We start from the raw sequence: 22,318 nt of genomic DNA on the forward strand, positions 1-22,318 counted from the left end.
GCGGGGCAGGAGTTACTCTCGCTTACTTTGTAGTCCACAGGCTTGGCCTTGCATTGCATTCAAATGGAAACCTAAGCCGAGAGACGAGGGCGAGGAGAATTGCAACCGGCATTGCAGGATAACGACGATGAGCCTCCAGTAGCAAAGTTCGGGTCGCGTGGAAATGTGGTCCCAGGCGACTCAGCTGCATTCAACGTGCCACTGCTGTGCCAAGCAGTTATTCTCTCTCTCTCTCTCTCTCTCTATTCATCTGCATTCGAGGCACTGCGAGGCAGCGTTCTCTCTCTCTCTCTCTCTCTCTCTCTCTCTCTTTCTTGCTTAGTGCAAAGTGCGGGGCAGGAGTTACTCTCGCTTACTTTGCAGTCCGCAGGCTTGGCCTTGCATTTCATTCAAATGGAAACCAAAGCCGAGAGTCGACGAGGGCGAGGAGAATTGCAACCGGCATTGCAGGATAACGACGATGAGCCTCCAGTAGCAAAGTTCGGGTCGCGTGGAAATGTGGTCCCAGGCGACTCAGCTGCATTCAACGTGCCACTGCTGTGCCAAGCAGTTATTCTCTCTCTCTCTCTCTCTCTCTCTCTCTTTCTTGCTTAGTGCAAAGTGCGGGGCAGGAGTTACTCTCGCTTACTTTGCAGTCCGCAGGCTTGGCCTTGCATTTCATTCAAATGGAAACCAAAGCCGAGAGTCGACGAGGGCGAGGAGAATTGCAACCGGCATTGCAGGATAACGAAGATGAGCCTCCAGTAGCAAAGTTCGGGTCGCGTGGAAATGTGGTCCCAGGCGACTCAGCTGCATTCAACGTGCCACTGCTGTGCCAAGCAGTTATTCTCTCTCTCTCTCTCTCTCTCTCTCTCTCTTTCTTGCTTAGTGCAAAGTGCGGGGCAGGAGTTACTCTCGCTTACTTTGCAGTCCGCAGGCTTGGCCTTGCATTTCATTCAAATGGAAACCAAAGCCGAGAGTCGACGAGGGCGAGGAGAATTGCAACCGGCATTGCAGGATAACGACGATGAGCCTCCAGTAGCAAAGTTCGGGTCGCCTGCTAGCTTCGACACACGTGAAACAGGCCACTGGGTAAGGACTCTCTCTCTCTCTCACTCTCTCTCTCTCTCTCTCTGTGCAGAGCGGTGTATATAGAGCTTGAGTGGCGGGGAACTGGAACTGCAGGCCGACTCGGCTGTCTTGAACACTCTCTCTCTCTCTCTCTCTCTCTCGCTCGTGGAGGCGAGTACTTCAGTATGGCCAAGATGTGTGCATTTTCCACGGTCGCCGGGGCTGGGTGGAAGCAAGGCGTCTTTGGCACACCAGATGGAATAGTGGCTGAGCAACAGAATTAGGAATTCTGTATTAATTTTACCTTTGATTAATCTTCCGATTTTAAAACGAAGGCTGAGCAACAGAATTAGGAATTTTATATTAATTTTTTCTTTAATTTGTCTTACGATTTTAAAATGAAGCTGGATTGAGATTGTGACTTTGCAGTTGTTGTCTGTGAGTTTGAGATTAGTTCACACGGACATGCGTTCCGCGCATGTACACGCGGGGACACACAAACACACAATAAACAAACATGCTGGATATTGCAAGGTGCTCAGTTAGCCATGACTCGATACCCTTGATGTGGTTCCATTCGGGGCTCCCACAACGCCCCCATTGACTTGTGTACACCACCGGCCTTCAGAAGCCATGAACAACCAATTGATCTTTGCACACCAACCCCTGGGAAGCCACACATTATACCGGGAGATTTGGCAATGACAAAGTCAATGCTCATAAGCAATGGGAAGATCATTGTCTTTGGAGCTAACAATAATGCCATTGAACGATGCTCACCGGCACAAGGAGGTGCTATTGGTAGTCTGCAAGCACGAAAGGTAATTCTTGCTGTAAATTAACTTCAATAGTTGGATAAAAGTTATACTTATCGCTTGATCATGCTTTCATTTTGGTAGGTGATCGCATCAAGGAGCCCAAAGACCCTTAGGCGTTCTGCTCGCCAAAAAGTGGAAGGACCATGATGCCTCTTCTATTGCTATCCCCAGGCATTCCGAGAGGTTGAGGGCAAAGATCAAACAAGATCCCATTTTGTTTTAGAGCCCTCTTTTGCAATATTGTGTTGAGTAGTTTTATTGTATGCAATCCTTGTTGTAACACTTCAAATTTTTAACAAAGCAAGGTCTTCATTGGCTATTGGTTGTTTATGTGACAATCCCTCTTTTCTCAACCTTTAATCGGGTCTTCATTATATTATGCAACCTTGCTCTTGTCTCACACACACTAAGATTCACACAATGAATGCTAAATTTTGGTCCCCCCCTCCGCCCCCTTTATGTAAATCCCTATCCTCTCTCCCCCTCTTTATATCCCTCTCTAAATCTTCAGTGTGACTACCTCTACTCACACTAAGTATGGCTAGACCATTTCTCAATGAAAATTTTAGAGTCCCTCTCTCACTAGTTACATTAACACCAATTCAATGCCACATGTGATCCCTCTCTCTCTCTCTCTCTCTCTCTCCCCCTCTCTCTCTCTCTCTCTCTCCCTTTCCCCCTCTTTATATATATCCCTCTCTAAATCTTCGGTGTGACTCTCTCTACTCACACTAAGTATGGCTAGACCATTTCTCAATAAAAATTGTAGAGTCCCTCTCTCACTAGTTGCATTAACACCAATTCAATGCCACATGTGAGCCCTCTCTCTCTCTCTCTCTCAAACACTTAAGATGGTAGAGTCACAAGTTGAGATAATGTGCGATTTTGTCAAAATAAGGGAAAAATACAATTTCATGATTGAGTACTTAGGATTCTGTATCCAATGTGTGAGGCGCCTTGTCTTCTTTCGCCGCACGATCATCAAGCTTTTGTTGTATGGAATGTCTCTTTTTTCCCATAGAGGATGTGAATGGGTTAACTACATCTTCCTTGTTGCTTTGTGATGGTCGCCTTCTCCCAAACCTCTTCTCAATAAAAGGTTGTGCTCTCTTCAAAGTGTTACCAAAAGCATCTTGGGTGGCAATGAAACCTGGACTTTGTTGATAGGCATCCTCTTTTTGTGGTTTTAATGCATTCAGTTGAGCAATGCCATTCTTTACGATTGAACAAGCTTCCTCTATCAAGCCATTGTAGTCACGAACAATTGATAAAGCTCTTGAAAGAGATTATCAAGATCCCTTAATCCCTTCACACTGTCAACAATAGGCTGCTCCTCTTGAAATTTTGCCTCATCACTATCAAAGCCAATCTGGTCTCCCATTGTAGCACTTTCTGGGGCATCCTCCTCATCATGTGTTCTAATAGGGAGTGATGGCCTAGCATGGAGATCTTCTACCTGTCTTCCATACATCTTCAAGCACATATCCTTTAAAGACAAAGGAGAGACACTTTATAGAAGCATCACCTTTATTTGGTGTTTGCAAATGATTCCCTTTTCAGACCAAGCACATGTGCAACATGCCCATATGCTCTCGGGGTTGTATACAGTGTGCACTATCTCCGGGTTTGATGCACTTTGTACTAGTGCATGGGAGCGATCCTCCCCAGCTATTATAGACATATGCTCATCGGGAATTTTGATTGCCCTCTCAAAAGAATTTTCCACCAAATTCTCAATTGCATTGTTACGAACAAACTCTTTGTCCTTCATCATTTGAACGTACCAATAAAAAGGAAGAGCCGTGGAGGTTAATTTGTGTAGCAGCCAATCAACTCTTCGTCCAACCATCTTCCTTGAGCTCCCAAGAAATTTAGACTTCAAGACACCATGGTAGGCTTCGATGGCCCCATTTGTATCTTGACCTGAATGTGCATGGGAGTGTCCTGGCTGCACGCACCCACATGTCTACAACCAAATGCACATATGCAATCAAGCCTAGAAAAGAAAATGAAGTGTTTCAACATGACCTAAAGCCACCATACGTACCAATTTTTGAGTGCCAATATGTTTTGAACTACTCAATGAAGGTCTCCTCCGCATGATATTCGAGGAAGAAGGAATCTAGCATGCCTTTAATATGTTTCCGTGTTTCTACCTCTGACGTGCTTGAAGGCCCTCGCATGTGCATGATGACTCCAAGGCTATGAAACACGGAAGCCCTAGTTGTCCATCCCCGTACCTTCCTAACAAGATGCTTGAGCCAACATCGACGCACATGCCACAAGCACAAGTAGATTGGAACATTGAAGACGTGCCTGGTCTCACATTGAAATCAATGAGAAATCAAAGAGAACCAACATTGTGCATTTATGTAAAAGATAGAGGGAGGTGAATACCTAATTGCAGAAATTTATGTCTCTGCATCATCTACCATGAAAGCAGAAGGTTCCCAACATTTATGGTAATCAAGCATAGAATCTCTAAATTGTGATAGCCATGTGGAAGTCACCTCGAACGTGGCACTTGAAGTCAAAACCCAAGCTACGGGCACGCCATTGCAATGGGCATCAAAAACCAAGATAGTATACAAGTGGAACTATAATCGACAAAGGCAATCATTTCATTATCCTAGCAATAAAATACATGCAGGTCAAGAATTGAAGTACATACCTTGTATTTGTTTGTTCCGAATGTGGCATCCATTGCAATAAGGTTGTTATCACCATACATTTTGCACATCTCTTGTGTTGCCATGCCGATTGAATGCCAGGAATGAAATCCTTGCCATGTGCGAGGTCTTGCTCTTGGTAGATGAAAACCATAGCTTCATTCTCAAGGCACCACCGCCTAGTGCTCTCGGCATCGTCCTCGTGCAGTTGAATTGTCTCAACCGCTATCTTTCGTGCTATGTTGAGAATGTCACGTATTGAGAGAAAATCATCTCTTGTGGTAGAATGTAGGGGATCCAATGTAAGTTGATTGTGCAAAGCCTTGATATGTCCATCCAATACCTGTTGAGGAGTGAACCCTTGCCGAAGTAGATTATACACCCATAATCTCTTTTCCTTGGACAACCATGGAGAGAACAAAATTTCAGAACCCTCACCATGACAAACCAAATCATTCTTATCGGTATGATAGGGATGAACATATGAGATGATCACATTGTAGCCGGATAATATTGAAATGGCATTGAAATCCTCTTTTGATGAGACTTTTTGCGTCGCCTTCTAGTTTTCTTGCTTGTGCCATGCTCAATTTGCAATGATGCATCAAGTGCATTGCTAGAATGAGGGGTAGAGGCATGTCTCTCGTCATGTCTCTCGTCATGTGGACCATATGCACACCAAAACCTACAAGTAAGAAGTTGAATTGTTAGACCAATGCTAAAAAACACTTAATTATTGAAAAGATTAAGAGGCAACAAATAATCGTTTTGCACTCACACAATTTTTTCAATCCGTGTATCATAGAGCAGCCTCTTTTTTTGATCCGGACGATGACGATGGTGAGTATACTTTTTGAACACAGTATTATAGCCATCAATTTTACCTTCGCCGTGCACAAAGTCATCAACTCGTGACCATGGGATAATTGCCTGTCGCGTAACCTTGTACTTTGAGCGCTCGCCATGCACGAGTGTCCATTGCAAACGCTAGAATTAAAAGCACCAGACATGGGGATTTGCAAATTCATCCTTGCCATGTGTGTGTGTGTGTGTGTGTGTGTGTGTGTGTGTGTGTGTGTGTGTGTGAGAGAGAGAGAGAGAGAGAGAGAGAGAGAGAGAGAGAGAGAGAGAGAGAGATTAGAGATTAACCAATTACGTCAAGATTTAGTTGGCCCTCAAGAAACATGCTTATCTAATCCCTCCTAACTTATCAGCATTGTGTGTGTGTGTGTGTGTAAGGGTGTTTGCTTGAGAGAGATTCCTCATGGATATGTGTGCATGTGTGTGTGTGTGGGTGAGTGTGAGTATGTGTGTGTGTGTGTGTGTGTGTGTGTGTGTGTGAGAGAGAGAGAGAGAGAGAGAGAGAGAGATTGGGAAAAGAGAGACTATATAGGCTCATATGAGAGGGAGAGAGACAGTGTGTGTGTGTGTGTGTGTGTGTTTTTTGAGTTTAGGATGATAGATTTTATTGACATTTCATACACTATAACATATGCGCGGTATTATCGCTTACATTACCGCAAAAAAAACAAACAAACTTGAAATATAAAAATTCCTGTACGCGGAAAATCCTACGGAAACGTTTGCGGTAATGGTCTAGCGGTAACATCAGCGGTAATGGTTGCGGCTATATTTCCGCGCCTATTACCGCGTTTTTTGCTGCAAACATACTCGCAAACATTTCCGCGTGTGCGTTATCGCCGGCATTACCACGACAGGATTTATTATAAAAAAATAGATGACCGTTTGGATTGTCCTTTGCAAGACCATCCAAAAGGTCATCTATTTATTTATTTATTTTAGTTATTTTACAAAATTATTATTAATTACAACAAAATATCACAATTGGACAATACATTGAACCAAAAAAATATTGATAATTTCATTTACATAAGTGGGATTACAATTGGGGGAGGTATTGAGCCAAAAAATGATAGGTATTGCATTTACATAAAGGGCAAAAAAAGCCTATGTGTACAAAATAGAGTATGGTCATGTGGGAAAGGGCAAACGGGGCCCGCGTATACAAAATAGATGATGCTCATGGGGGAGTTGGCGGCATTTCGCATGGAACTCCTTGACTCTACAAAACCATAAAAAAGAAACAATTAACACTTTGTTATTTAATATTTGATATAAAATCAACAATTTGATTATTTAAATAAGATTAAACTTACATGTTGCAGACTTCTGCACGCATTTTCGAACTCCTCTCGAGAGATCATTTGATTTTCAAACAACCAACACCAAGTTTGATACTCGGTATGGTTCTCTCTATATCTCTGCACATCTCTGGTCAGGCGACTCATGGTAATGTTATACTGACAAAAAATAGCAACCAATTAATTAAATGAAAACGTTAGATTTTTTACAATAAAACTAATATTTGTACTTACATATTTGTCTTTCCAAGCCGTTTTTCCTCCCGAACCATAATGCGTAGGAGTCTGATGGGATCTGCTGGCCTCAACTTCACGCGTATACATCCTCGCACCCGTTGCCCTTTCATCCTCTTTCTCGCCCATAGCGGTCTCCCACTCCACATCGATCATGGACATTTTTGTTATGGAATTGATATCTTATTATTTATTGCTACTGTGACAGGTGGAAAAGGCTTGACCGAGCTAGGCTATTTCAAAAGGATATCATATTTTATGTACATTTTATTATTCAAGTGCTCTTTATGAGCTTAGGCCATTTATGACCGGCCGGCCAGTTTATAACCAATTTGACCATTAAAGAAATCTATATAACAAATACGTGCAAGAGGGAAATGGTCACTCTTGCACGGGGGGAGATTGCACCCAATGCTTGCGTTGTTCTTCTCTCCTCTTCCCTCTTCTCTCTCGCCGTGCCGGCGTAGCACTCCACTCTAAGAGGTGCGCCTGCTCGTGCTCGCTTACTGTGTCTCGCTCTCTAGTGCCTCTTTCATGTGAGATTTTCTATGGCGTTTACGCTCACACGATGGCGCAGGTATGGAGATCTATTGATTTATGGTCTGTAGCATGTTATTTTATGTATTTTGCAGGGAGCCACGACTTCCGTTTGTAGAAGTGGTATCAGAGCCAGCAAAACGTTCTTGGCTATATGGACATCACATCGACAAAGATAATCATGACAATAATCCTACCCTACAGCTAAGCTTATTTATTTATGTCGTTAACAATCTTGTTGGTCAAATTGATTGTTTGGTTTTCTATAGTTATCATCTTAGCTAAACAAAAATAAAAATAAAAATCAATCACCGTAAGTAAGAACTTAATTAGATATTGTGAAGACTAGTTAATCGAGATTAGGATTATAGTTAATAAGAGCATAATGATTAGAGAGGTGTGATGCATGCGACCAATTGCATTGCAAAGTAAAAGAAGAAGAATTGTCATTAACAAAATTAATCGATATATCGATTTTAAGGGTATGAAACGATAGTCGGTTAGAAGAAGCAGAAATTTTTCTTGTGTTTCCCTTTCTAGTCCTAGAAGCGAGGTAAGAATATCATCTTCATAGGAAGCAAGTTGTCCCTCTCTTCATAGCAAGCAACTCTAAGCGGCTTTGTGAAGAAGAAAAATAGCAGCGGCAAGAACTTGGCGCACAGTGGATGTACGAAAATGGCTAGCTATGTTGTCAAGGGTCGGCATACACTATAGTCCGCCAACAACACACTCAAGTTTCGAGGAGCGAGCATCACAAAGGTGCCCAAATGCATGCTTTAGTTGTGGTGTAGAACGCATGCATACAAATCGGACGCTTTTCTTCCTTCCCACATGAAACTGAACTACATGCATTTGCCAGTCTCCACTTTCTTCTGCGGACGTGGTCGTGCACCTACGTCCATGTAGCAGCTAGCCTCTAACCACGCCATCCCCCAGTTGCCATGCGACTCTATCCCCTAGAATTCGCCAGTCGCTGCCCTTTTGAGGGCGCAATTCTCCTACAACCGCTAGCAAAAGTTGAGTTGGTAGGTGCAGCTTGCCAACTCTCTCTCTCTCTCTCTCTCTCTCTCTCTCTCTCTCTCTCTCTCTCTCTCTCTCAAAACGTGATCTCTCAATCTCTCTCACTCTTTGTCTCTCTCTGTTCACGTATCTTGCGATCAGGGGACCACGTGATTGTGCCAGGTATGCCGATTAGTCTATTTTATGTTGTTTACTATGTTATTTTGGGTATTTCGCAGGGCAGCCATGCTCCCGTCTGTAGCATTGTCAAAATTGTGCAACAGTACAACGAATTTTTGCTAAGGATTAAGTTATTAGGTTCTCTCAAAGGAGACTCGTGATTATTTTCTTCATGTTTCAAATTTTTGTAAAGCAATGGATATATCGTTGATAGTCAAAATTCTTTTATGGTTTTGGTGTCGTGTGAGGGACTCACGTACTACGGTCCTATCTCATCTGTCACATGCTAGGTATCTGTCATTGGGATGTATTTTCCCTCACCTTCAATATTTTGTGCATGATCAATATGTATCAGGCCTAAGTATTACACGCATGACCATCAGAGAACTCTAACTACATCCACTTCTAGCTACCAACACTTAAAGTGACATGCTATCCAGACTACAAATGGGTATAATCTTGCAATACATAATTAATGGCGTAATATACAAACAGTGATGTAATGGAATTAGATTTTCAAATTGATTGCTCTATTTTGTTCCATCATATGGTACAATGGTATTGCAATTTTTGTTACATATTACTTGATATAGTTCCATTTATTTGCTTATGTATCACATCACTGTCAATGTTTCCCATACTCCTTCACAAAAGACTATGTTTACTGAAGGATATTTACCTCTATGCCCGATTTGCAGCCAACTACTTTAGGAAACCTAATGTTGACCTATCCTAACATTCATACATTGAGTGTGGCCTCACTTTCTCTGACGATCGATATCCACTAGTCATCCCAATCTTGCACACCACCCTGTCAAGTTATTTAACATCTCTCTGATCCGCTCATTTGTACTTTAAGTTATCTACTTTCATTCTTTTTTCTTGGCAAACAAATTTGCATCAAATTTTTCCTTCATGACGTTTCAAATGTTAATGCATTTGATTGCACTTATTAACGTCTTATTCAATTTAACAAGCAATTGTTTTTAGTGCTTTGTTTTTTAGAATAGTTTTGCAGATAAATCTAAATACAATGTTCTCATATAAAAATCTAGGTATGACAATCCTTAATGCATTATGGTAATACCCCTCTTCAAACATCATTACAATTCTCCCTGATAAGTAAAATCTCGCTACGTATCTTTAGACCTAAAAGTAAAATTATTTAATTCACCCCAACTGCTTATTCCATCTCTTCTCTTATCTTGGCCCCTCCACATTCCCCCACCCTTCACCACATCTCCTTATGCACGAATCCTCTAGTTTAATAGTGGTTTGATAAATTAATATTTATTATATTTGATTTCTTTTAAGTGAGTCATTTTGTAGATATTCTCACACCCCTACAGATACCCAGCACCTTTGCAGCAGGCAAGAATTTTTCAGATGCTCCCTTACTTGCTTACATTATGTTGCAAAATCCATTGTTTCTAATGTCATGCGTTCGGTTCTACTTTCCTTAAATTGAACTCTTACTGAGATGACTTATCATACCACTACTTACATGAGCTCAGTTGGTATGCGATGATCGCTAACACATTCCGGTCTATTCAAATTTTATAGCAAACAGGTCATTTATTCTTCACTTTTTATGCCATGTCTAGTCCATTGGTCACAGGCCATGGATTCGCTGATTTAGGCAATGTGTCAATGCTCATCTAGTGCAGATTCGCCGATTTAGGCAGCACATCTTATTGGTGTAGATTCGCCGATTTAGGCAACACCAATCACAAAATCATGCTGCAATGGCTGGCCACCACTGCAACTAGTATAATTTTGTTACCCGGGTACATAATGAAAGTGCTTTTTGGATTTGGATATTTGGATTTTGGATTTGAAACGGATATATGTTGGTAAATATTTGGACTTGAATTTTTGTGGATTGTCGCGACAATATTTATGGAATTGGATTGAGATTGATGCGAATTGATTATAATGAGTGTGACCAATGATATCCTGATTCATCAGGGTATGACATATACTGCTTATTCTAGTGGTATGGGACACTAGAATAGGTAGTATGTGGATGACGACAGGCATAAGCTAATGTTGTTTATTTTCATAAATTTTTCTTTTATTATATGATGTTTTTGACACAACATACTAATCACTGTTTTTGACAAGTACTCTTTGCAGATTTTTATCTTCGCAACTGAGGATAGTTGCTTTCCAACGGAGAGGTATGTTATGGAATTGATATCTTATTATTTATTGCAGCTGTGACAGGTGGAAAAGGCTTGACCGAGTTAGGCTATTGCAAAAGGATATCATATTTTATGTACATTTTATTATTCAAGTGCTCTTTATGAGCTTACGCCATTTATGACCGGCCGGCCAGTTTATAACCAATTTGACCATTCAAGAAATCTATATAACAAATACGTGCAAGAGGGAAATGGTCACTCTTGCACGGGGGGAGATTGCACCCAATGATTGCGTTGTTCTTCTCTCCTCTTCCCTCTTCTCTCTCGCCGTGCCGGCGTAGCACTCCGCTCTAGGAGGTGCGCCTGCACGTGCTCGCTTACTCTGTCTCGCTCTCGATCTAGTGCCTCTTTTATGTGAGATTTGATATGGCGTTTATGCGTACACGATGGCGTAGGTATGGAGATCTATTGATTTATGGTCTGTAGCATGTTATTTTATGTATTTTGCAGGGAGCCACGACTTCCGTTTGTAGCAATTTCCTGGCTGATAGCTATGCTCTGGAGACTCCATTGTCTTCTTTGCAGCTCTCCTCACACTAGATTTTTTGTTCTTCAGAAATGTTTTGACATGCTCTTGCAACCATTGCCTTGAGAATTGTTGCCCCTCAGGGTTGGGGAAATGCATGTGCATAGTTGTCTCTATATATGCGAGGTTGTAGGGATCTTGTTGATCAAATTTGAGAAAACAATTGATATATGTGGAGTGGATTAATTGGTTGACGTGTGTGCGGAATCTCCTGCCCTGCGCTGTCCCGAGATCCACCATACCTCCTCTATGAACCTAGTAGTATAACCCGCGAGCATCTAGTGAAGGCATGTCATGGTCCTCATCTTCTGCTGGAGCACGGAGCGGTGACTGTGGAGGAGAATCTGTAGTACTCCCCCCCCCCCCCCCCAAAACAACAACTAGCTCCGCTCCCTCGTCGAGATCGACCGGCGCTAGCGTGCGAGCTGCTCTAATGCTGACTGCCAGAAGAGCGCGGACGTGAATCTGGGACAGAAGGTTAGATAGGTGATGGATAGGTGGACGTCCGTGGCGTCGGACCCTAGGGCGTTGGACCCTGTGAAGGAGAAGTTGAACCTTGAGCTGTAGCTGGAAAACTCTGCAGGTATGGAGTGCCACCAATCGGAGTAGAGACCTCTGATAATCCAAAAACTGCTAGTTGCACAGGTGAATAGCGCTGCATAAGGGTCTGCTGCGAACCTAACCACTCAGCCCGAAGACGCAATGCCCTCTCCACATCTGGATCGGTCACACAGGTACGGCAGCGGACCCACCAAGAGCGTCCCGAAACCAACCGAACCCTGATGATGACTGCTAAGGCGACGGCTGTGAATGATAGCCAGAGAGAGCGTCGGGATATGACATCCCGTCTGCCATGAAATCCTGAATGCTGCGAAAGCGTGGTGTGGAAGAAGAAGACATGGTCTGCATTTATTACGACAAAGATTAAACTAGGGTATAAAATTTGAATATATGATTAAAAATTTACACATTGATTTTTTTCAAACATTGGATTTTTTAACATTGGATTCTCTATAGTATCCAATGTTGAAAGAATCCAATGTGTGTCTACAACCTATAAAAGAGTCTTGCAAAGCCTCGAGTGCTAATAAGCTATTAGTGTGTGTATTGACTAATAAGAGATTATTGTGTTTATGATTAGTGTGATCGATTGCTCGATCACTTGGACGGCCATTGGGGCCTAATACGTCACCTACGACTTAATCATGGAGGTATGTTCATGTTTTTGTGTTGATTGTTGTTTAATTTAACATAATTAGTGTGTGTTTTAGTGTTGGCTTGTGTAATTGGCTTGTTCACACACTAATTAGTGTGTGTTTTAGTGTTGGCTTGTGTAATATTTGGCTTGTGCACACACTAATTAGTGTGTTTTAACATACACTAATTAGTGTGTGCATTAGATTAGTGTGTATTAACATACACTAATTAGTGTGTGCATTAGATTAATGTGTGTTAACATACACTAATTAGTGTGTGCATTTGTGTGTGCACACACTAATTAGTGTGTGCATTGGCTTGTGTAATTGGCTTGTGCACACACTAATTAGTGTGTGCATTGGCCAATTCCATTGGTCAATGCACACACTAATCACACACTAAATAGTGTGTGTATTGGCCAATCGAATTGACCAATGCACACACTAATCACACACTAAATAGTGTGTGTATTGGTCAATCCGATTGGCTTGTGCACACACTAATCACACACTAAATAGTGCGTGTATTGGCCAATCCAATTGACCAATGCACACACTAATCCCAAACTAATTATTGTGTGCATTGACCAATCACATTGGCCAACCCACACACTAATCACACACAAATTAGTGTGTGTTAACACATACTAATTTGTGTGTGTATTGGCCAATCCAATTAGCTTGTGCACACACTAATCACACACTAAATAGTGTGTGTATTGGCCAATCCAATTGACCAATGCACACACTAATCCCAAACTAATTAGTGTGTGCATTGACCAATCACATTGGCCAATGCACACACTAATCACACACAAATTAGTATGTGTTAACACATACTAATTAGTGTGTGAATTGGCCAATCCCATTAACCAATGCACACACTAAATAGTGTGTGTAACAAGTTTAGATTTTGCAAGTAACTAATTTGACAAATCTAACAAGTTTAGATTTTGCAAATAACTAATAATTAACAAATTTAGGTTTTGGTGTGTCTTTACTTACACTAATTAGTGTGTGCATTAGAATAATTAGTGTTTAGATTTTGCAAATAACTAATAATTAACAAATTTAGGTTTTGGTGTGTCTTTACTTACACTAATTAGTGTGTGCATTAGAATAATGCACACACTAATTATTGTGTGTAAAGAACACATGCTCTAATTAGTGTATGTAATTAGTGTGTGCATTAATGTTTAGATTTTGCAAGTAACCACTAATTAACAAATTTAGGTTATGGTGTACTTTACTTACACTAATTAGTGTGTGCATTAGAATAATGCATACACTAATTAGTGTGTGTAAAGAACACATGCACTAATTAGTGTGTGTAATTAGTGTGTGTGTATGCATGTGTATGCATGTGTGTGCATGCGTGCGTATGAGTGTATGCATGTGTGTATGCGTGTGTATGCGTGTAAAAAAATCAAAAAACATAACAACCAGACTTACATGGAATTGAAGCACTTGTTGGGAGAGGGTAGGAGAGTGGAAGAGATGGTAGAGAGTAGAAGAGTAGAGATGGAAGTAGAGCTCAAGGTTGTGAGGTTCGCGCTCTCGGCTTCTGTGGAGAAGACGATGAAATTCAAATTTTAGGCCTTTGAACTTCGCGGGACACGCGGGTGCCCCTATTTATAAAAAAATTTGAAAATTGATTTGCCGCTCCTATTACCGCGAGCATTACCTCGTCTCTTACCGCGCTGATTACCGCACCTATTACCGCGGCGCAAATTTGGGCCATATACATAGATGGCCACGTTCTGATATTATTACTATTGATCCTCAAAATCTATTCGTACTATGTTTTTTTATAAAATGAAAGTATTCCTAGTACTTTGAAAATGACATTTTTACCTAAAAGTTTAATTTTTACTTTTTACTGATATTTTATTAATATTCTTTGGTAATTTGATTTTAATTAGTGTATGTAATTTATTAATGTAGGTTGCTTGGGATGATTTTGGCCCGTCCACTGAACCGGATAGATCACGGTGGTTGGTCGAGCGATTACCATGCCCATGCGTGCGGTGCAAATGCGCCATTGCTCGACTTCGATGGATATGCTTGAGCCATGTAGAAGATTATGGACTATGGGACGATCCTCGCAAGCATGCACGGATGGAAACAAACAATCCGCGAACTGTAGCGGCTATTGACGTCACCCCTCATTGGCATGTGGTTGGTGGAGGAGGGGAAAGGAGGTGGAAGAGCGCATGCGCCAGGAATCCATTAGAGAGGGAGGAAGCACATTAAATCAGCCAAGTACTGCTGCTCCCTCTTATCGAAAGTGACCACATTCCATCTCCTTACGTGGATGCAGAAGACGACCATTTGCATAGAATGGTTGAGGATCTCTTTGCACGAGAGGAGGAGCATGAACCAGAGTGTGCATGCGAAGAAGCTTCCGAAAGAACGAGGAGTGAGCTACTCGATTAGGCACACACCGCACTATATGATAGATGCTCTTACTCCATTTTAAGGGCATCTCTCGAAGTCCTTAACCTTCAGGCGATCTTTGGATGGAGCAATGCTAGTGTCGACGCACTTTTGAGGTATGTATACAGATTGTGAAGGATGCTTGTGGAGTGCATAAATTAGCTTCTAATGTACTTTCTTCTTGTGATAGGTTGCTAGGAAAGATGCTGCCAGCTGGCAATCACATGCCAGAGAATGGACGAAAAGCCCGCGAAGTGGTGAGACTGCATTAGGGATGGATTATGATTGCATTCATGCTTGCGTGAACAATTCTGTGCTCTTTCGTAATGAGCATGCGGATTGTGACACATGTCCATCGTGCGGGGAGCTTAGGTTCAAAGAAGGAATGCAGAGCAACTAAATTCCACGTAAAGTTTTGAGGCATTTTCCACTCATCCCTCGCATTCAAAACATGTTTATATTGAAGGGTACGAGCGAGCTTTTGAGTTTGCATGCAAAAAATCGCTCCGCAGATGGTATTATGAGAGTGCCAGCTGACTCACCAGCATGGAAGCACATAGAGGACACATGGCCAGAGTTCAGGGATGAGCCTTGTCACTTGAGGATTGGGTTAGCTAGTGATTGAGTGAATCCATTTGGGCACCGCTCTACTTCATGGAGCACTTGGCCGGTGGTGGTTGTAAACTACAATATTCCGCCTTGGGAGGCAACAAAAAAGGGAAAAATTTACTATCACTTCTCATTCCACGAAAGCACAAGGGAAAAAACATGGATGTATATCTGCAGCCTCTTATTGATGAGCTTCAAGAACTATGGAGAGGCATAGATGCCATTGACATTTCACGGCCTCTACGAGACCGCAAAGCCGTCATCAAGTGCATCTTCATGTGGACCATGCATGATTACCCAGGATTTGGAGAGGTATCTGGTAAGTATGCACATGTGAATTGTACTCTTTGCTTTAGGTTTATCATCTCATGTGTAACGTTTGTTTACCTCTTGGCAGGATTGGCAACATCTGGACATAGTGTGTGTCCCACTTGTGGCCCTTCCCTTGTAACAGAGAGACCTCCTCTTCTTGGGAAGGTGATCTATCCCAACAACCATCGCTTCCTACCTCCTTCACATCGTAGATATGCTCCCCCTATCAATGGAGTGCAACTGTTCCTTTGGAACATGGCTGATTGGGCGAAGCATTGGGAGGAGCATCATGGTACCTCACCGCCTCCCAATGGGTTGCCAAAGGGTATGTCGAGGTACTCAATCTTCTTGTCGCTCCCCTATTGGGCTTCCTTGAAAATTCAGCACTTATTGGACCCTATGCATGTATTCAAAAATGTTGGGAAAGCTATATGGGATCACATAATTGGCAATAAGGATTCATTGGGTGCTAGGGAAGATTTAAGGGCCATTAGAAGTCTCCCCCCTTCAACCACACCCCGCATGGGGGAGCGGGGAAAGATGATTCTCCCAAAAGCACCGTGGATAATGTCAAAGGCAGACCAAGAGCGGACAAAGAAAGTTATTGCATCCATCAGAAGTCCAATGGGATATATGCGGTCACTCAAAGGTGCTTTCACAAAAACCAAAAAGGGTGTCTCCACTCAATTGTATGGATTGAAATCCCATGATTGGCATAAAATCCTTCAGGTAAGAGTAGAACAATTTGTGGTGTCTATGTGTCCTTATATATAGGTTGACATTCACTAAGATGTTTTATTGTTTGTAGTTTGTACTTCCCATAACTATTAGTGGTCATGGGGACACTAAGGTGAAGGCTGCAATGTTCAAAGTGGGTGAGATTGTGAGGTAATGGGTTTTTTTCAAGTACTATATCATGTTGTTCATGCATGAACTTTGGAATTTTTTTTCATCTACTATATAACGTTTTCCCTGTAGATTTGTGAGCTCCAAGGAGATAGAAGTAGAAGCCATACCAGTAGCCCATCAGCTAGCACTAGAGGCAATGTGTGCTATTGAGGATGCATTCCCACGTACAATCCTCGTTAGCCAAATACATCTATTGCTTCACCTTGTTGAGGAGATTTCCATTTGTGGGGTGGTTCACTCTAGATGGATGTTCTTCTTGGAGAGATTCTTGAAGACTTTAAAGGATTTTGTTAGATTGAGGTCACAACCGGAGGTATGCAAAATCAATACAATATAGATAGCATTTATATGCTATGGAGTTACTAATAAAAATATGTGGTTTTAATGTTTTCAGGCGAGCATGGCAGAAGGTTGGGTGGTGCAAGAGGCATTTGTGTATGTCTCATAGTATGCCATCACAGTGGATCCATCATTACCTCATCTGTGGAGTGAAGAAGAGTATCCTAGGAAGCACTCAACCATTTCGAGTGGAAAAGGCTCACTCTTGGTCATGGATAGAGAGTTTCATTCCATAGTCAACAACTAGTCTTTACTCAATGCCACTATCATGACCAAATGGGTTAATATGTACTTGGAAGCCCGCACAGCTAGAGAAAGGGATAGAGATGCATGGAAGAGGTCCCATGGAGGTAGACGTGCACCTCCTTTTCCTAAAGATCTTGCAAAATATCCTGATTTGATTCAAGTAGAGTGGATCCATAATGCCACATGACCAATGCCAAAGCACAAGGAGAACAAATAAGCCCTAAAGAATGGGAGTATGCACGAGGATGCTTGCGCAAGGTGAGTGTGTATATGTTATGTATGCATGTATGCAAATAACTTAATGAAATGCGATGTAACCTCTTATGCATTGTGATTGTAGGGTCTCATTTTCAACTCCATTTGGTCCGAAGGCCGACATTTTCGCACCCGCAAGATAGATGAGCGTCGGACCACTAATGATTGTGGCGTGATGGGAAACTTTGACACAACAACAAATGAGGTCAGATATTGTCGTACTATAGAGAGAATAATCAAAGTGGATTTCAGATATTTTCACAAATTCCTCTTTGAGTGCCGATGGTTTGCGGGTGAGGTCAAAAGCATGAAAATGGGCTCATTATGGTGGATTCCACCCAATTCCATCGGGGCAAAACTGACAACTTGGTGTATCCTAGTAGTTGCGAGCAGGTAATTTAGGCTATGTGCAATTAAATTAAATTAAAAATTTAAGTTATGTATATCAGCTTATTCTTTGTGTGTAACGTACAGGTCTTTTATGTGCCATGTATATATCAAAGAAGACTTTGGTATGTCATTCCAGTCACGCCACGGGGTAGATCTATATTTGTAGAGACGGACATTGAGCCAGTAATTGATTCCATCATACCATCACCACAAGATGCAGAGGAAGATGTAGTAGAAGTTGAAGAAGGTCAGCCAAGCCTTGCAAATAGTCATCTTGAGGAGGAGGAAGAGGGAGAAAGCGATGATGATTCTACAGGAAGTGATGGAGAGGAGGAAGAATCTCTAAATTTGTTTATTGATTTGAATACTATGGGTCTAAATATGGATCCTAGTGCTTGTAGAGATCTTATACAAGATGAGAATTAATAAAACTCTCCATTCTTTCACTTGGTGTAGTATATGATTAATTTGCAAATGTTTCGTTATGTGCTTATGAATAGTATTTGTAATGGTTTTGTTGTGAGTTCAATGATTTATCTATAGAATTTTTAGAGTGAAAGAGAGATTAAGTGAAGTGAGCAAGCATTCTGGAGAGTGTAGGAGTTGTAGTGTGTAAATACATTTTGAGTTGTATTGGATTTAAATGGAAACCCGCGGGAGAGGGAGGGGGGAGGGCTTTAGCGGTAATGTGCGCGGTGGTAATATTCGCGAAAATGCACGTGGTAATATTTGCGGTAAAGTGCCGCTTGAGCATCAAAAGGATTCTCTCTCCTCATTTTGAATTCCTCTCTCTTGTTTTGCGGTAATGGCCCGCGGTAAACACCACGATCTCTCATAGTGATATCCCTTGGTTCAAGGGGCGTCCGAAATTCACCTTCTTAACCTTATCCCTTAAAAGGCATTAATGCTTGATTGGAGAGAAGAGGGGAGGGAGAGAATAACGACGTGGCCAGAGGCAGGCCCTACGACTCTGCAAGCGCAGAAAGGTGACCATGGTGGGTCCGGGAGAGCCTCCAGAGATCCTGCAGCGGCTTGGCTCAAGGGCAACAACTTTGCGTCAGCGTGACGCTCACACGATGGGGCAGGCTGAATCCGGCACTGAATTCTAAAGGCATGGCAACGTGGGTCGGCCAGTGTGGACACTTTACGCCACGGTGGAAAGTACCTGTTCCTTACCTAGCCGAAATTTATCAAGAGCCCTTGAGGACCTTTCCCTACCCCTTCATGTTTCTACTCGTAAAGATTATGCACATGATAAGGAATCACGAGTTGAGATGGTTGGTTTGACTTCCTAAACTGATGCCGCCACACTCAAGCTCGAAGTTGGCTGGAGTTTGCCAAGGAAAAGGACCCGCACTTGCGAACTGTGTACTCTGCCCTATGATTATAGCTTGGACGTTGTGATATGAATCTAGCTGCCAACTCAATTTTCTAAATGCAATGGAAACTTTGGCTTTCATGTGCAGACCCTTTCAATAGGCATCAAGGTACTGGGCTTCATTTTAGTGAGGTTGGGTCCCATCAATAATACGTTGTTGGAGATTTATTCATTGCAACATCATTGCTCCAAGGCACAAGCAAATCTCAACATTTTCTGATGTAGGAAAACTGAGTCTCTTTCATTGTTTTTCCTACAATACATAACATCATGAGCTTCTGCTCTAGAGGCACCGCATACCTAACTAGGTATGATTGGGGTCAGGGGATCGCCGGCCCCCCCACCATGCCGGCAATCCCCTGCCCCCAATCGTACCTAGCTAGGTATGGAGTGCCTCCCTCACAGAAGCTAATGATGTTGAGGTAAGTCACAATGTGGGAATTATTGTGAGAATTTGTCCAAAACTTCTTGTGAGGTTGCAGATGTATCCGATGTCTGTTTGTGCAAACTCCATTACATGTTTTTGTTTTGGTCAAAACCTCGTTAATAGCATGATCCCTCTTTCATGCACCAAAAGTATTAGCGGCAGCAAGCAGCTTGCAAATCAGCCAGGAGGTGAAGAGAGACCTAGGAATGGTGTTGGACAAAGCAATGGTAGGTTCTGGAGGCAGATGCCCACATGTTATAATTGTGGAGAGTTAGGACACATCAGCCCACAATGTGATAATCCACCAAGGATGGGGGGAGACATGTATCCATTGCCAAGACAGGTGCTAACTAGGTCAAATGATTATGGCATCGAAATTAAGGGAGATGAAGGAACCAGTCGATTAACCCAGAAGGAAAAGGGAAAGACAAAAGTGCTAAGTGTAGTCACCTTGGAGAAGGCATCAAAGCTAGAGGATACATTAGTGATGCCTATTGGGAAGAGGACCACAGAGGACAAGGAAGGAAGAAGTGCCCCAGGTCCTAGTAAGAAGAAGGGAAAGAGCCATGAGGGTAAGGATGTCAAGGCCAAGAGGAAAAGAAGGGCTCGTCGCAAGTTTCATGTTTCAGATTTTCCACTAGGGGATGGGCAATTAAGCTATGACTTGAAGGAGGATCTAACAAGCAGGAAAGCCGATGTTACTTTTGGGTAGCTTATAGAGATAGTGCCTAAGATAAAGTGACAGTGGAAGAGAATGGTTAACCCAATGGAGAAAGAGCCAGAGAGAGGTTCAGTGAAGGTTTTGGCGATGGATGAGCTACCAGACATTTGCCCAATAGTAGATGTGTGGCACAAAAGAAAAAATATAAGACAGGGTTAGGTGGATGGTGGACCCCAAATATGTGTCATAATACACTCATGCGTTGAGAAGATGGGTCTTACAGTGACTGGGGTGTCAGGTTTCCGGATCAGATTGGCCAACCATCAAAAAGTAAAATTTTTGGGTGTTGTAAAGAGCTTAGAAGTGGAGACGTATGATGCAAAGGCAGTGGTTGATTTTCATGTGATGCCAGCGGGGTTGGAAGAATATCCTATTATATTGGGCAGACCATGGTTACGTGCAGTGGGAGTTGTTCAAGATTGGAGACATGGCACAATTAGCCTCTATGGAAAGATAGGTGCCAAGAAACTATATAATATGGACACAAGGAAACGATTGGAGGAGCTTTATGAAGATGAGGATGAGTCTAGTGATGAAGAATATTCCACACTGAGACTAAAGAGGACAGTGATAGTACTACCAACAGTGATGAGGATGCTGATGTTGCATTTCTTCTGATGGACAAAGAAATCCAGGAGTCTGGTTTAGTTGCATTTGCAAACCAAGGTTGAGTTGTCAAAGAAGCAGAAATTGATCAGTGGAGATCTCTACGCTATGGAGAAGGAGATATATTTGCACATGCTGGCTAGTTTTCCTGATTTATTCATTACCTCATATGAAGAGATCAGAGGGTTCAAAGGATAAGACATGCATATAGAGCTGAAATAAGGTGCTAAGCCAGTGCGGCAAAGGCTAAGAAGGATGGGTCAAGAGAAAATGGAAGCCTTGCGGGAAGAGGTGGACAAGTTATTGAAGGCAGGGTTCATAGTCCCAGTGGAGACCACAGAATGGGTGGGTCTAGTAGTAGTCAGTTCAAAGAAGGATGGGAAGTGAAGGATTTGTGGAGATTAAACCCTTAAATGCAGCCACTAAGAAGAACCCATATCCTCTTCCATTCATCGACCAAATCTTGGATTCAGTGGTGGCAGGTTATGAGAGGTACAGTGTGTGTGATGGTTTTCAGGCTATTTTCATTTGAAGATTTCTCTTAAGGACCGAACAAAGTTATTGAAGGAAGGGTTCATAGTCCCAGTGGAGACCACAGAATGGGTGAGTCTAGTAGTAGTCAGTCCAAAGAATGATGGGAAGTGGAGGATTTGTGTAGATTTTAAACCCTTAAATGCAGCCACTAAGAAGAACCCATATCCTCTTCCATTCATCAATCAAATCTTGGATTCAGTGGTGGGGGCAGGTTATGAGAGGTACAATGTGTGTGATGGTTTTTCAGGCTATTTTCAATTGAAGATTTCTCTTAAGGACCGAACAAAGACACCTTTCATTACGCCATGGGGTTGCTATTGCTACACGGTATTGCCATTTGGGTTGTCAAATGGACCATCTTTCTATCAAGAGAGAGAAAATTGGGTATTGGAACCTTTCATTGGTAATTGTGCTAAAGCTTTTATGGAGGACTTCTGTGTCTACAGCAGTAGGGCTGAGCACCATGAGAAGCTGCAGATGGTATTGGCTCGATATGATGAATGTGGAGGACAACTAAATCCAAAGAATTATCTTCTAGCACAACCAAGGGTGAAGTTATTGGGCCATATGGTATCAGAAAA

At 42.3% G+C, this 22,318-nt stretch overlaps 1 pseudogene; it reads left to right on the plus strand.

The window, feature by feature from the left end:
* Positions 1-939: 939 nt before the first annotated feature.
* Positions 940-2,015, plus strand: LOC147420979 (uncharacterized; annotated as a pseudogene).
* The last annotated feature ends 20,303 nt before the right edge of the window (positions 2,016-22,318 follow it).

The sequence above is a fragment of the Adiantum capillus-veneris genome, chromosome 28, assembly GCF_014529385.1.
Source record: "Adiantum capillus-veneris isolate H3 chromosome 28, ASM1452938v2, whole genome shotgun sequence".
Lineage (NCBI taxonomy): Eukaryota > Viridiplantae > Streptophyta > Polypodiopsida > Polypodiales > Pteridaceae > Adiantum > Adiantum capillus-veneris.